At 36.5% G+C, this 15,715-nt stretch overlaps 1 protein-coding gene across 6 annotated transcripts in view; it reads left to right on the top strand.

The window, feature by feature from the left end:
* The window catches only part of LINGO2 (leucine rich repeat and Ig domain containing 2), a 1,141,972-nt gene that overhangs the window by 932,425 nt on the left and 193,832 nt on the right, over positions 1-15,715 (top strand). The gene's annotated exons all lie outside the window — the stretch shown is intronic.

Here is a 15,715-nt window from a genome sequence, read left to right as displayed (position 1 = left end):
AAAAAATTATAATAATAACACTTGCTCCAAGCTGCTATTCAATTCATTTTTGGGGGCTTTATTATATCTTCAAGAACTATAATATCCTTTGAATCTCAATTTATCTCCTTTCAAATCTATTTGGCTGATGTTAAAGGTGAAAACTGATATAGCTCAATGGAGCATGGAGTCAGAAAAATTGAAAATGGAGTATGTATCATTTCCAACTTAGAAAGAAGCTAATAGAAGTTATTTTGCTGCACTAGACTATTCTCTTGACTCCTCTTTCCCATTGGAAAGTTGCTTGGATTGGAAACCCTCCAGCTATCAATAATAATTTGTATGATATGCAGTTGACTAGATCAATTATATTCAAATCGCTAGAATAAAAACATGAGAATCCAGCTATGAAAAGAGCACATTTGTAGGAGAAAAATCCACAGTCTAAAGAGAACATAACTTTCAGTGTCAAGTTCAACTTGTGAAGATGGAGAGCAAAATGTTCTCTGAACATTGAGAAGATGATTTCCTGTTATCACCAAAGCTTTGTGCATGTTTCTTCTTTGGTTATCAAATCTTATTTCCATAATGAATATCAATGCTTGCATCACTTTAAAACAAAAACACCTCTGGTGTCTAAATTAACTGAGATCCTTTATCCTATTTAATATTTAGCAAGTTTTAGGAGAAGTTTCCATGGGCTGTTTTGTTATATATTTTGAAGGCATATTTCATTCACAGGAAGCATTTTATCCTCCAGATTCAGTGAGATGGTAAGCTGTGTTTTCGAGATTCCTCTCACGATATGTATAAGAGCCCAGGTATTTTCATACAATGTATACACTGTCTTCTCTGAGTTGTAATTTAAGTTTTGTTCACAACACTGCGGGAGCTGCTAGTGTCTGCAGCCTGATTTCACCCATGGTCTTATGCGCTCTAGTGTCAGACAGCTAGGGAACGCTACGCCAGTCAGGTTCAGACTGTTAAAGCTCAGGGAGCAGGGCAAAGATAAGTGATGGAAGGTTGATAGTTGATGATGATTTACAAGTGGGCTTCACATCTCCCAGGACTTCAGGATCTGTTCAGCGGGTAGTAAAAGGAAGCAACATCTCCATTTGCATTGTTTTTTATGTGACTTGAAAACACCTGGGGGGTCTAAAACAGGTGATGCCCCTTTTAAAGCCAATGAATGAAAAAGCAGAGTCAGTGGTGTGCTGTAGAATAATCAATTATTCACAATGTCACCTATGACAGGTAACAGTGCATGCGTAAGACCTCCAAATCAGCCACTATTTGGAGTGGAGTGTTCTTGTCTATAAAGTGGGGAAATTACTTCATAGAGTTTTTTGTAAGAATGACATGAAATGCCAAGCAGGAAGTTCTGAGTCCATTCCCTTTTTTTTTCTTTTCTTTTTTTTTTAATTGCTTCTCTACTTTTATTCCCACCAGAGGAAAGCATAACAATATTTATTGGACATTTAATACATTTCAGGCACTATCCCCACTTTATATTCATCATCAGATGTAATCCAAAAAACCATCCTATGAGGTAAAGATTTCTTTTATTTCTACTTAACAGGAGAAGGTGCTGAGGCTCGGAGAGGTACATAAAGGTTAGTAGTAGGTTGGAGATTTGGACATACACCTATTAACCCAGAAGTTCCTGAGGCATTTGACTTTGGGAAACTAGAAAATGTAAATTCTGATTCCCCTAGGAATCCTGAGACTAGCTGGACTGCAGAGTGTAAAGTTGTTGAAAACTTTGGCCAATTCCAATTCAGAACCTTGGAGTAAGCCCCCTTTCAACAAGCTAGTTAAACTTTTCTGGCCTCTTCCTATTTATATGTGTACTAAAAGACCACATACTTTACAAAGATTGTCTATAATGCTATCTAAATACACAGTACAGTAGGAAAATCTTATCAGAAGATAACAGAGGGAATCCTTCATGTTGAAATTAGAAAAATATATTCTGTAGTTGTGTGCCCATCTTTCCATAATAACATTTGCATTTATACAGCCCCTAAATTTTAAGGGCTGCCTAGGACTTGGTAAATGCTATCTCAATCAAATCAGAATTCAGGAGGCTGGACAAGTGGGTAAGTATTATGGTGCTAATTTTACAGAAAAAGTAATCAATCTGAGGTCAGAACCGTATCTTAATTCATAATTGTGTAGGGAGTTGAGAGGAAAGATTGAAAACATGATTCTTGGGTTTTAAGTGATGAATAGCATATGTGAAGCACAAGCGTCTGACAACAAGTTCAAGAATGAAGACTGCATGTGTTTTTGTTTTCTGTAAAAGCACAGGGAGCTGTGAGCAATTGGCTACACCAAGCCATCAATCAAGAAGTATTTATGGTGAGTCTTTGGTGTGCTGAGCAAATCCTAAATATTCTTGAGTCTCAGTTTCCTCATCGACAATATAGTAATAATAAAAATATCTGCCTCATTGGGTTGTTATGAGGATTAAGTAAAATAATGCATGCAAAAGCATTTTGTAAACTCTAAAATATTATACAAATATCAGATATTTTATTAAATTCAGACACTTAAAACTTTATTGATCATGATTTACTTGGTAATAGAAATCCAACAACTAAATTGTAGGTTATTTTGCCCTCAAGCATGTAACTGTTTAATAGAGAAGATATGTATCTTATCTAAACAATTAAAATTCAGTCTGAAAACCACTGTGACAGATGTACAGACAAAGCACTTCAGTGCTGTAGAAATAAGAATCACAATTAATTCAGTGCAAAGAGGCCGTTTGTTAGGGAAGTTTCAGGTGAGAGTGTTATGTTGCGCTTTCTCTGAAAGCTGTGATGGAAGGTTTTCAGGAAGAAAATATCGTAGGTAAGAACGTCTTGGATGGAAGGACTGTGTGAGCAACAATACAAAAGCATAACAAAGTCCTGGTCTCCTGTGACTGGACTGTCGAAGGCATGTGAGGAACTAGTAGGAGATGAGTTTAAAAGATAGGTTTGAAGGCTGTGTGTGAAGACGTTTGAATGCAATACTTACATAAGAGTCAGAGTTTTAGCTTGAATACCATGAGATGTCAAGGAATATTTTCAGCAGGGAAAACATATGTACATTCTTTTTTTTAAAAAAAAGAACTAAGAGTGAAGGTGATGTCATCTCTGCCCTTAAGATGTTGTTCCTCAGACTGAAGAGGTCATGTCAATATATACACAGGCATGTTGGCTCCTTTACCATTTCAGCATCAGGATCAAACAGGCTGAGACCAGAACAAGAGCTTCATGCAGGATAGTCTAGAGTAATTGGAGCTAATACAGGTCATCTACAGACCAAATATTTCAGGGCACTGGAGAGGCTCTAGAAACACCTTAATAAGAAGAAACTGGACATAGAATCTCCCTTATCTTGTAGACCAGGTATAACTAACTCAGTGTTTGCCCTAATGACTTACCACACGTGGTCCAGAACTGTTCCTAAACCAGGATCATATGTCATAGTCATACATTCTGGAACAGAGTTATTTGGTATATCATTTATATTACATGAATAATAATGAAGTTCCGACAACAATGAGATGCCGTTCATTAGGTTACTGATGTTTCATTGAAGATGTTGTATTGGATTGTTGAACCACAGAGCAGTTAAAACTGCATTTGTAGAAGTTCCCTCTCCTGTGGTTGCATGTCAGCGTTTGCCAATAAGGAACTTAGGAGAGCTTTAGAGGGAAGAAGTGAAAGAGGGGCCAATCTTCTCTGCAGGCAGTTGCAGGTGGACATATTAGACACATAGGCAGGCGTAAACTTCGAAGTGGCTCCCGGGTGAGTGTCTTGAAGATTACCCGCATTAGCCTTCAAAATGAAGTAATTGGTGGGTGCCTCCAGAGGTTCTTGAGGTTCACAGTAGCCTCTGGATGACCTACTGAGAACCACAGGCTTTGTTGCTGAGATTTGGGGTAACAGTTTCCTCAACTTTGCTTCCCCAGCCCTTCTAGTGATTATTTAAATCTCCAGTTCTCAATGGTAAAAAGTGCTGTACATGGAATGTATAGAGTGGGTTGAATTCTTCTCAATAAACACTAACTGATGCAGGCGTGGCCAGACAGTCACCCTCACACAACACTTGGCTGGTAGAAAGCAACCTGCTAATATGTGTCAGTGATATGTATATTTATACCTATATCGTCCTATATCTATATCTATATCTACATTTATACCTATATCTAGCGCATCTGACCAAGAAATCTAGGAATTCATCCCAAAGATATAATGAAAATATATGCAATGATGTTTGTGCAAAGTTATTTGCCCCACATTAATAAATACTCTCTTTGCGTCCAGCACTGTGCTAGTTTCTGGGGACCGAGATGAATAAGACTCATTTGCTGCCCTCATGGATCGCAAAGACAAGTCAGATATAATTTGCTCCTCTTCAGGGCTAATCAACCATGCTTAGCTTTGGAGCCCACCACTATCAAACCTCAAGCTACCTTATCCAATGTTACATCTCACTCTTTCCGAATCCTCCCTCTCTGCCCAATTCTAGTCATTTCATTCAAAGTCCTCATGTCTTCATCGCGGCTTCCATACTCTCCCTCATCCTATTCCCCTACCTGGAATTTCATATCTGCCCCTTACCTATCTGAAGTGTGCATATATCAACAAAATCAGTTTACACCTCAGAGATCCGTGAGGTCTTATCTGATGACCATAGTTTATACTTACATTCTCTTTTCTTTGCTATCTTACTGTATATTCAATATCACTTAGTTGTTTCAGATTGTTTCATGTCTGCTTCATCTCCTTGACTGGATTATAGATTCCTCTATGGTAGAACCGTGATTTATATAGTGTTTCTAGAATTGACACAAGATGCTGGGGGAAACACCTAAGAGAATATTTCTCTTAATTGTTGTCTTTACTTTTTAAAAAAATAACATATAAAATATTGGGATAGTCTCTTCTACTATCCTGTGTAATTTTACTAACCATTGTCATCCCAATAAATTTAATAAATAAACAAAATTTTAAAAATATGTTAGGATATCTTTAGATGTACCAAAAGTGGCAAAAATAGTACAGAGGATTTCTGTATGCTCCTCAAGCAATTTCAGTATGATATTTTATCATTCATGTTATCATGGAACATTTGCCAAAACTAAGAACCAACATGGTTCGTTACTATTAACTATACTCCAGCCTACCTTCTACCAGTTTTTTCATTAATGTCATTTTTCTCTTCCAAGATCAAATGCAGAATTATGTTTTAGCCTTTTTTTTATAGTTTGAAAATAAGAATATAAAAGTTTATGAGGTCTGACAATTAAGTTTGTGAACTTGTTATAGTGATGTTGCTAACCTTTTTTGATATCAGAGGGATTATTCATTATGAGTTTGTACCAACCGGACAAACAGTTAACCACATTTACTATTTGGAAGTGCTGAAAAGGCTGTATGAAGTTAGACGACCTGAACTTTTTGCTAACAATTCATGGCTCTTGCATCACAACAATGCACCAGCTCACACATCACTCTCTGTGAGGGAGTTTTTAGCCAGTAAACAAATAACTGTATGGAACACCCTCCCTACTCACTTGATCTGGCCCCCAATGACTTGACTTCTTCTTTACCCGAAGATAAAGGAAATATTAAAAGGAAGACATTTTAATGACATTCAGTACCTCAAGGGTAATACGACGACAGCCCTGATGGCCATTCCAGAAAAAGAGTTCCAAAATTGTTTTGAAGGGTGGACAAGGTGCTGGCATCAGTGCATAGCTTCCTAAGGAGAGTATTTCAAATGTGACCATAGTTATATTCAGCAATGAGGTTAGTAGCACTTTTTCTAGGATGAGTTCGCGAACTTAATTGTTTGACCTCGTAAGCCACTTGAGTTTACACACGAAGTGTATACTCTTTTTCTTTAACTTTTTTAATTTAAAATAATTTTCCAGATTTTTTTTTAGATATAAGGGACATGTAATATTGTATACATTTAAGATGTACAACATGATGATTTATTATACACATGTATTATGAAATGAATACCACAATAAGGTTGGGCAAAAAATCCATCACCTCACAGAGTTACCGTGTGTGTGTGTGTGTGTGTGTGTGTGTGTGTGTGTGTGTGCGTGTGTTAAGATTTTTAAGATCTACTCTCTTAGCAACTTTCAAGTATATGATACAACATTGTTAACTATAGTCACCATGCTGTGCCTTACATCCTGAGGTGTGATTTATGGACTTATTCATCTTATAATTGGAGTTTGTACCTTTTGACCAATATTTCCCAATTATCCCAACCTCCAGTCCTTGGCAATCAGCAATATACTCTCTGTTTCTATGAGTTTTGCTTTCTTGGATTCACATATAAGTGAGCTAATCCAATATTTGTCTTTCTCTGAGTTATTTCACTTAGCATAATGTCCTCCAGGTTCATTCATGGTCTTCCAAATGGTACGATTTCCTTCCTTGTTAAGGCTGACTAACATCTATATCTATACCACATTCTTTATACATTCATCTTTTGATGTACACATAAGTTGTTTCTATGTCTATTATAAGTAATGCTGCAATGAACATGGGGATGCAGATATCTCTATGAGATACTGATTTCAATTCCTTTAGATATAGTCTCATAAGTGGGATTGCTGGATTATATGGAAATTCTATTTTTAATTTTTTGAGGAACCACCACATTGTTTTCCATAATGGCTATAGCAATTGGAGGCATCACAATTCCTGATTTCAAGCAAAAATCAATAAATGGGACTATACCAAATTTAAAAGCTCATGCACAGCAAAAGGAACATTTGACAAAATGAAAAGGCAATCTACAAATGGGAGAACATATTTGCAAGTCATATATGGAATATGAAGTCATATCCAAAATATGTAAGTAACTCATACAACCCAATATGAAAACAACAACAAAACCCCACAAACAATCCAATTTGAAAATGGTCAAATGACCTTCTTTTTTTTCCAGAGAAGACATATCAATGGTCAGCAGATACATGAAAAGTTATTCAACTTCACTAATCATCAAGGAAATGCAAATCGAAACCACAATGAAAGATCACCTCACACCTGTTAGAACGGTTATCAAAAAGACAAGTGATAACAAATGTTGGAGAGGATGTGGAGAAAAAGGAACCCATACACATTGTTGATGGGTACTCTTAATTTTAGGGACTTGACTCTAGAGATTGGAGGACAAAAGAAACATTTTTTATTCTAGTTTCTAGGTTATTTTTCTAAAGAAGCCTCTCAGTTACCATTTTCCCACTACCTCAGATGTACATAGAGATTTTTAGTCATTCTGTACTCTCAGAACTTCATGATTCTTGAGAAAGTCATATTGCCTGCTCCTGTTTTACAAGAAAAATGAAATCTAAATTAGTAAACAAAAGGAAAATTCATGGATTAATGAGACTTAAATTTCCAGGAGCATATCTGGCTTTAAGCTCACAGTTTGAGTCAAGGCACAGATGATGTCAAGACACTCCTTTCTCCAAACTACTGCACACCAGATTCCCCTCAGAGGGTCAGAAGGAAAGTGCTTTCCTAGAAGTTTGTGCATAAATCTGACAGGATTGAGTCATTGTGGTCAGAACAATACTATGCTCAGTGGCCAATGTGGGGTAAACATGTCCCCTCAGGGGAAAATAAGAAATAGTCACCAAAAAAATGGCTGAAGGGATGCTAGCTGGCAAAATCAACTGGGTACACCCATGAAGTGTAAAGAAGATGATGAATATGCCCAATCTAATTGTTTGCAAACGGCTTTCTATGAGAATCACCTGGTATGCTTTTTACTCCATCGGATGCCCATTTGAGCAACTTCTGCTTCAGCCATAATGGAATAAGCTAGCTGCACATTTACCTTCTCACCATAATCATGTAGAAAACTGGACGAATATATAAAACAACTGTTTCAAAAATGAGCAATCAGAGAAAGATTGTTCTCCCTTAGAGAAGGGAAATAAGCAAGATAAGTTCTATGGTCACCCAGAATTTATTCTTAGAGGAATCTTACAGATAATGGTGTAGCAATGAAGCTGTCCAGCAGAGCATGGGGGTCTTAAGATCATAAAAAGTTGAGTAGATAGGGATCAAAAGTTGAGGAAGCTGAAATGTCTGGAATATGCATCACAAAGAGCTGAGAAGAAGGAACTGCATTGAGATAAAGCTCCAAGAATCAAAATATATATTCTCTTGATCCTTTTCCTGAACGATAAACCATATATACACAGGTTGAGATTCCACAGGCTGGTAAAAGCCAACTAGGAAACTTGATTCTTAACAGTTTCCAGAATCACAAAATATGGGGAGAAGTTGAGTTCTGGCTAGACAGAGATGAGAGTCCTCATTGACCATCTGTAGCATTCAGTACAGACCCTAAAAGAGTCTGAACAGTGTAATAGGAGAAATAGCAATTGTTCTTTTTTTTTTTTTAATTAAAGTGTATTGGGGTGACAATTGTTACTAAAGTTACATAGGTTTCAGGTGTACAATTCTGTAATACATGATCTATATATCACATTGTGTGTTCACCACCCAGAGTCAGTTCTCCTTCAATCACCATATATTTGTCCCCTTTTACCCTAATCTACCACCTCCCCCCCGCCCCCCTTACACTCTGGTAACCACTAAACTATTGTCTGTGTCTATGAGTTTGTGTTTCTTCTTTTGTCTTGTTCCTTTGTTGTTTTCAGTTTTATGTAGCAGTTGTTCTTAATGTAGGCAGGACTTGATAAAATCCCAAAGTCCATTTTTTCCACAAGATAAAAGGACCCAACTTTGAAATTAGGGAGAAAAAAATATTATTTATAATACTATTGATTAGAGGAAACCCCATTACATATTTGTGTATTGTCAAATTTTACCATCCCCGAAAGTGATACTTCTTCCATTCTCCTAATTAAAAACAAAACAAAACAAAAACAAACAAAAAACCACACTACTTCTCCTACATTCAATTTAAATACTCCCTTTCCTGCCTGTCATGTGGGATGGCATGCGGTGTTTCTGCTCCCGCTCCCCAACTAAGAACGCAGGATATGATGAGGCCGAAAAGGAACACCCACGGAGCCATAGGTAGGGGAGGCAATCCGCTCTTGCTAGCTCAGCCACCATCTTCTTGCTAGCCCCCATTTGCTGCTAGCGCAGCCACAGCAGTTATATTAGTGGCCAATGGCTCACTGGGTATAGCTGATGGCCAACAACCCACAGCTGATGGCCATGCAATCACAGCTGATGGCCATTTTCTACCCGAGTGAGCACCTTCCCACGTGAGACCGAGATCCTGGAAACTGCACTCCTGGCTCTGTCCCCACACTGCCCCTGCCCTATCTCAATAAAATTGTAATCGTACTCTTCCTTTATTGTCTGTCATAAATGCCATAAAGTCTCCCTGAATATCCTTCTATCACCAAACAAAAAATGATCATCCATCCTCTGAATTATATTACTTGCATGTTCGATGGCTTCCAAACCTTCATGAGGGTATATGAGAGTTTTAGTATCGTGAAATAGAAGCTGGTCACAATAATTATATTTCTTAATTACTGTGAGACAGGTACTGCATTAAGCACATGTGCACCTTATCTCGTTTAACCTTCACAACAAACACATGGCTCGGGAATGCTTATTAATCCTACTTTCTCCACTGAGGAAACTGAGGCTTAGGGAGCTGGTAAGCAGCAAAGCCCGTTCAACACAAACAGTTTGGCTCCAGAACACACGTTCTTCAGCAACACTACAGCTATATTGTAAGTACATATTTTGCTTCTTCTTGATTAGAAGCTCTTTAAAGACAAAGGCTGTGTCTTTCTGTCTTTGTGTACACCTAGCATGGTGTTTGGTCGGTAGTTGGCTATTGGCAGACATATCCTGAATGAATAAATGTGTACATGCGTGACAATTATAAGTATCTTTTGAAAGGTAATGCTGTTATGAGTCATACCCAAGTATGAGTGATGCGTACAGAGTATCCGGAATATTACTGATGTGTTTGGTGATTTTGTATTTGGTAAATAACAGTTTTATTGGATTGCTTTTGATACTTTTTAGATTACCTATTCTCTTTGTGTTCCCATTGTGCTTGGATTTTGAAGCAAAATATACATTTTGACACAAAAAATAAGTTGTGTTTTCAGATCTGGTAAATTTTCTGATCCATATTCTAAATATTAAGGGTGAAATTTCTTTAGTAGAGTAAGATTTATAAATTAAGAGAGAAAAACAACTAAAGCCATTGAAAGGAAGCCTCTCAGCTTCTCTAGAGGGAAGAAAGACAATTCAAAAGGAATAAGGACAGAAAGGAAAACAATTACAGCAAAACCATAAGTTTTACAGGCTCAACGATTTTTTTTATTTCAGAATTCATTTTCTTGCATTTATTTTTCCTTTAAAACTAAAAATGAATATGGAATGGCACGGTAATAATACATTTGAGATTGCAAATATTTTCAGTAAAGCTACCAGATGGTTTGAACAGAAAAACCAGGCATCTTTTGTATAAAACCTCGGAGGGAGTAGTGGAAGCAGGGTGATGAATTATCCCACGTCCTTTTTATGCCTCATCTCCTTCTACAGTCATACTCCTTAACCCCAAACGTTGGACCCTGGATCTCCCCAGCATGTCATAGGATCTCTACAGAGAAGTGTAGCAAAGTAACAAATTTTACTGTCCTGTTAACAAACAGTTAGCATGAACGATGCCAGTGAAAACACTATTGATGCACTTGTGGTTTGAACAAATGTTGCACAATGAACCATAAAAAAAATTGTTTTTTAGAGAAATTGTAAATTTTATGACTCTGCACTTGTCTATATTTTAGAAATCTGGGTTTGCATTTAAAGTGTCTGTGTCAAAATTAGAAACACTAACAATGAACTATCAAGGAACCTGTATATGTAGTTTTCTGTCTTAGAGATTAACAGGGAAGAAGAAGGGCCCAGGCCAGGGGTTGCCCAGAGATAAGGCTCGTGCTTCTCAGCATCAAGGAGCCCTTGTTCAAGAGCCCTGCAGGAATCATAATCAAGTTGAAAAGCCAAAATAGTTAGTGAAGGAGAAATATGCAGATTCTATTGATATCTCCTTTTCAGTGCCTCTCAAATCAAGAAGTAACTTCTTCTGTTTTTTGGGGTTGCAATGGTTATCATGGACTTAAATGATTTTTCTGCCTCTTGCCTCTTGCTCCTCTAATTAACCTGTCATATTCCTTCTACAGTTGTTTTCTGACACAAATATGAATGTAACCTCTAGCTTTAAAATTTCTAATTCATCACTGTTGCCAAAAGGATAAAATCTAAATAGCTCAACCTGTTACTTAGAGTGTTTTAGTGCTTGGCTTCCCACGAGCAATTCTCCCACTTCATTCTCACCAGGGTTTAACACTGCACTCAAAAAGGCAGTCTCCCGTATCTCCATGTCAGTCTTCACTACACTGTACTGTATTTTGTTGTATGAAGGAACAAATGCATGTAAGTTAAGCCTTATGTAAGCAATAGCTTCTCCAGCCATATCCTGGGATCCTAGAACACCAAGATTGCCAGCATCAAGCTATCGCCGTAATAGTGATACACAAGGAAATGGAAATAATACAGAAAAAAATAAAAGATGTTCCTGAAATACAAATTTTAGTCCACGGTAAATAGATGATTACACTTCAAATTTATATAAACAGTGTAATAGGATTGCTGTTGCTGTTGGATATCCCTGGTATTTCTTCCTCCAGTGGAAAAGGCTTATTTCTCCATTGAAGCCATGTAGTTCTGAGAGGGCTTCCATGTTACGCCATATTTCTGCCTCCTTAGCTCACTTAGTTGATCTAGTGTGTATCTGACCTAAGCCATGGGAATCAGTCTTTTCCTGACATTTTCCAATCAGACTCTAGCATGAAAGATAAGCTCCTTCATGCCAAAGACAGAAGACATGGGCATTAGCAGTGACGTAAGTAAGCAAGCTTCAGAGATGGAAGCGTTATTGCATTGACAGAGAGCAGAGGTGAGGTGTGGGGGTTAGACAACAAGAAAAGGAAAGGGACAGACTTGATGTTTCTCAGGTCCCTGACAGAAATGGCCCCTGTATCATTCTTACTCTTCCAGCAATTGTATGAAAATCCCCTTTCATCTAAATCAGTTTGGTATTGGTTTTTGCCATTTGTAACTGAAAGACTGCAGGCAAAACATGGTTCTTAGATGGAATTGGATTCAAAATCTTATTAAAATTTAGGGTGTAAGATAAAACTCCCAAGAAATTTTGAATTTACAGCAGACCAGTCAAATCTCCCCGGATCTCTCAGAACATGACCTCTACTTTACTATCTTTTGGATGTCTTTTTATTGTTGTTGGAGCATGTTTTTTCCAGTTTTATTGAGGTCTACTTTAAAAATAAAAATTATATGTATTTAAGGTGTACAAAGTGACATTTTGATATACATAATGAAATGGTTACTATAGTCAATCTAATTAACATATCCTTCACTTCATAGAGTTAGCGGTTTCATGGGGTGAGGGGAGAACACTTAAGATTAACTCTAGGCAAATTTTGAGTCTATAATACATTATTATTAGTTGAAGTCACCATGCTGTGCGTTAGATCTCCAGAACTTATTTGTGCATGACTGAACCTTTGTACTCTTTGACCAACATCTCCCATTTCTCCCACCCTCTCAGCCTCTGGTACGCCCCCCCCCCCCACCCATTCTACTCTCTGCTTTTATGAGTTTGACTTTTTTAGATTCCACATATGTCATATCATGCAATATTTGTCTTTCTGTGTCTGGCTTATGTCACTTAGCATAATGTCTTCCAGGTTCAACTATGTTGTCACAAGATTTCCTTCTTTGTATGGCTGAGTAATATTCTACTGTATTTATATAAACCATACTTTCTTTATCCATTCATCCTTTGATCGACACTTAGATTGTTTTCATGTTTTAGCTGTAGTGAATAGTGCTGCAATGAACATTGGAATGCAGATATCTTTTTAAGATACTGATTTTATTTCATTTACATGTTTCTCCAGAAGTAGGGGTGCTCGATCATATGGCAGTTCTATTTCTAATTTTTGAGGGACTTTGCCAACACTTATCTTTTGTCATTTTGTTAATAGTCATTCTAACATATTTTAATGAAACAATTTATGGAGTACTTTTTTGTGACACTTTGCGAAAATTGTTAAACTTCTTGGCCAGTGATAAAATGGAAATAATATATTATTAGTATTATTAAATAAATTAAAATGTTGAGTGAGTTTTTACAGTGATAGAATGAAATGGTGAAACTAGCTGGTGATTAAAATTTCTAAAGTATCATTTGGTAGTATTGTCATAGAATCTGCCTAAAATATGAGATTATTGATGTCTGAATTCTACATCCTACTGAATAATGTAAGTTATACTCTGTGCAGGCTGGCTCTTATTATACATGAATCTTTCTAACCCACTTTGCAATATAAATGGAGATGGGAAATTGGAATAATTGATTTCCATTCTAGCTTTAGGAGGATCATTCGATTTCTAATTTTTTTCATCAACAAATATTAGGCTTATTTATTTTTCAGTTTGTAGTGCTACTAAATAATTTTTAGTGAATTTGTGTTTAAAATATATAATTATTTACCTCATTTTTTAATGAAAAATCTTATTTACACTTATATCTTTCATACTTTATTTGGCAAAATAACTGGATAACAATATGAAAGTTAATTGCCAACAATTTTTTTCTTCTTAATTGTATTCTTACCATCATACATCCAAATGTCTTTTTCCTCTACTTATTGTAAGCCCGTTTTTTTGTTTTGTTTGTGTGTGTGTGGGGGGGGGGTTTGTTTAAGTGGTCCTGGGGGTTTGGGGTACAATTGACTTTCCTTGAGAAATCTTACGATTTGGTTTTATAAATAAGAACAAACACATTTATAGAATTTAAAGCCTATTAGAAATCATTTCACTTTACAAAAGTATTATGTGTTTCTATTATCTGAATCTAGCCCTCTGTATCCTTCAGCCTTTGTCTGGAACATTATATTGATGCGATGGATGAATTTTTTTTAGGGCCCAGGGCTCATCTGGTAAGTCTCTACCTGAAACCACCAGAGAGATCAAAATTGGAAGATTGAGTAACACCGAACATTGTTCAGGGACATGGATGTCCTAAATGCTAGAAAGGGAATGAAGAGGATAGTGAAATCTTGGTGAACTAGGGAGGATAATAAACCAGGATATGGAGCCAAAAGCCAGCAATCAGTATAGAGCCTGACCCTCAGGTCAGTCATTCATCCAGTAACTATTTTTTAATATTGCCAGGCACTGTTCCAGACACTGAAGGTAAAATAATGATTTACCCCTCTTTAGAAGCTATCATTAAACAATCAGTGAATAAATAAATAGCTGTAGGAGAATAAATTAACAATGCACATTTGCAGAGTATCAAATTACAGAAATGAAGAACATGGGTAGAAGAAGAACAGAAAGGACAGATCCTGACTTCTGATTTTTATGGGACAATCTGGACATGTGAGTTGATGAGTGGAGCCTGATACAAAGGAAAAGAAAGATAGCAGATAATTAGGGTGAAATTTTGTCCCTATTGCTGGACATAGGTAAGGCAATAAATAATTGGGCAGCCAGAATTTTTTTTTCAGTTTTTCTTCTTCCTTTTAATTTATGTCTTAATATGATATGTCTGAGGGGTCATCATTCCCTTTAACGAGTGGAAACCCCTCACAGAAAATCAGTGTAAGCCAAAGCCCTCTCAACATATCACACAAGATGGACATAATGTCTGTTGGAGTCCAGTAGACTCCATCACCACGAGCCACATATGGGCATGCTCAGCTCAGCGGATCTTCCCTGCCTCTTAGAACATTAGACAATGATCCTGTTAACCTCCGTGTTCTGTAGTCACTGATTTCTTCTCACAATTGCTATAGTTTCCTTTTTATAAAGCAATGCATTACCGGGAACCATATTCACTCACAGCCAGGCAATCATAATACCGTGTCAGCAATTGTAGGAACCAGGGTCTCATGGTCAATGAGTCTGGGTTAGGCGCTCCCAGTCAGTTATTTTTGTTAAACAGATTTTTGTCACCTTTTTAGTCAAAAAAAAAGAAAGAAAGAAAGAAAAAAAACTCAGTTACCCCACACCTGTGGGTAATAGGTTACCTTATAAGAGGAAAAAGGTACTGTATGCAATTATAGCAAATGTTCTTAGTTACCTGAAACTCATTTGAAATAATTTCCATTGTCTTTATTTAGCTAAACAATCAGGTAAAGTAGGAAACCTGCCATGTAGTTCTTTGTTGATCAAACTTCTAAATAATCCCAGGAAATTCCAGAAGGTGATAAATTTAAATTTTTAATTTGTATTTTTAAATTAATCTTTTCTCTAATGTTCAGGTATGAAAATCAACAAAACTTAATATTAGAAAAATAGCTCATTAATCAGTTATCTAAGAAAACAGAAAACCTTTAAAATTGTTTGGAACAAAGAATTTGTTTGTTTATTTATTTATTTATTTATTTATTTATGATTTAAATAACTTATTATTTAAATAACTCATTTATTTATTATCTAGGGGTACTTTTGCTTTAAAACATGCCATAACAATTTCAGCATTTTAATTCTTGGTGGATTTACCTCAAGTATTTATAACACTTATGGGGAAATATTATGCGAATCACTTTTTAAAATAGTGTGTGAAACAAAATACTTTCTGTCATATGCAAATTTACAATCCAGGT

This window comes from Rhinolophus sinicus, chromosome 16 (assembly GCF_057876585.1).
Source record: "Rhinolophus sinicus isolate RSI-liver-muscle chromosome 16, RSI-T2T, whole genome shotgun sequence".
NCBI classification, from domain to species: Eukaryota; Metazoa; Chordata; class Mammalia; order Chiroptera; family Rhinolophidae; genus Rhinolophus; species Rhinolophus sinicus.
Note: the sequence above shows the minus strand (reverse complement) of the source record. Positions and strands in the feature narration are given on the sequence as shown.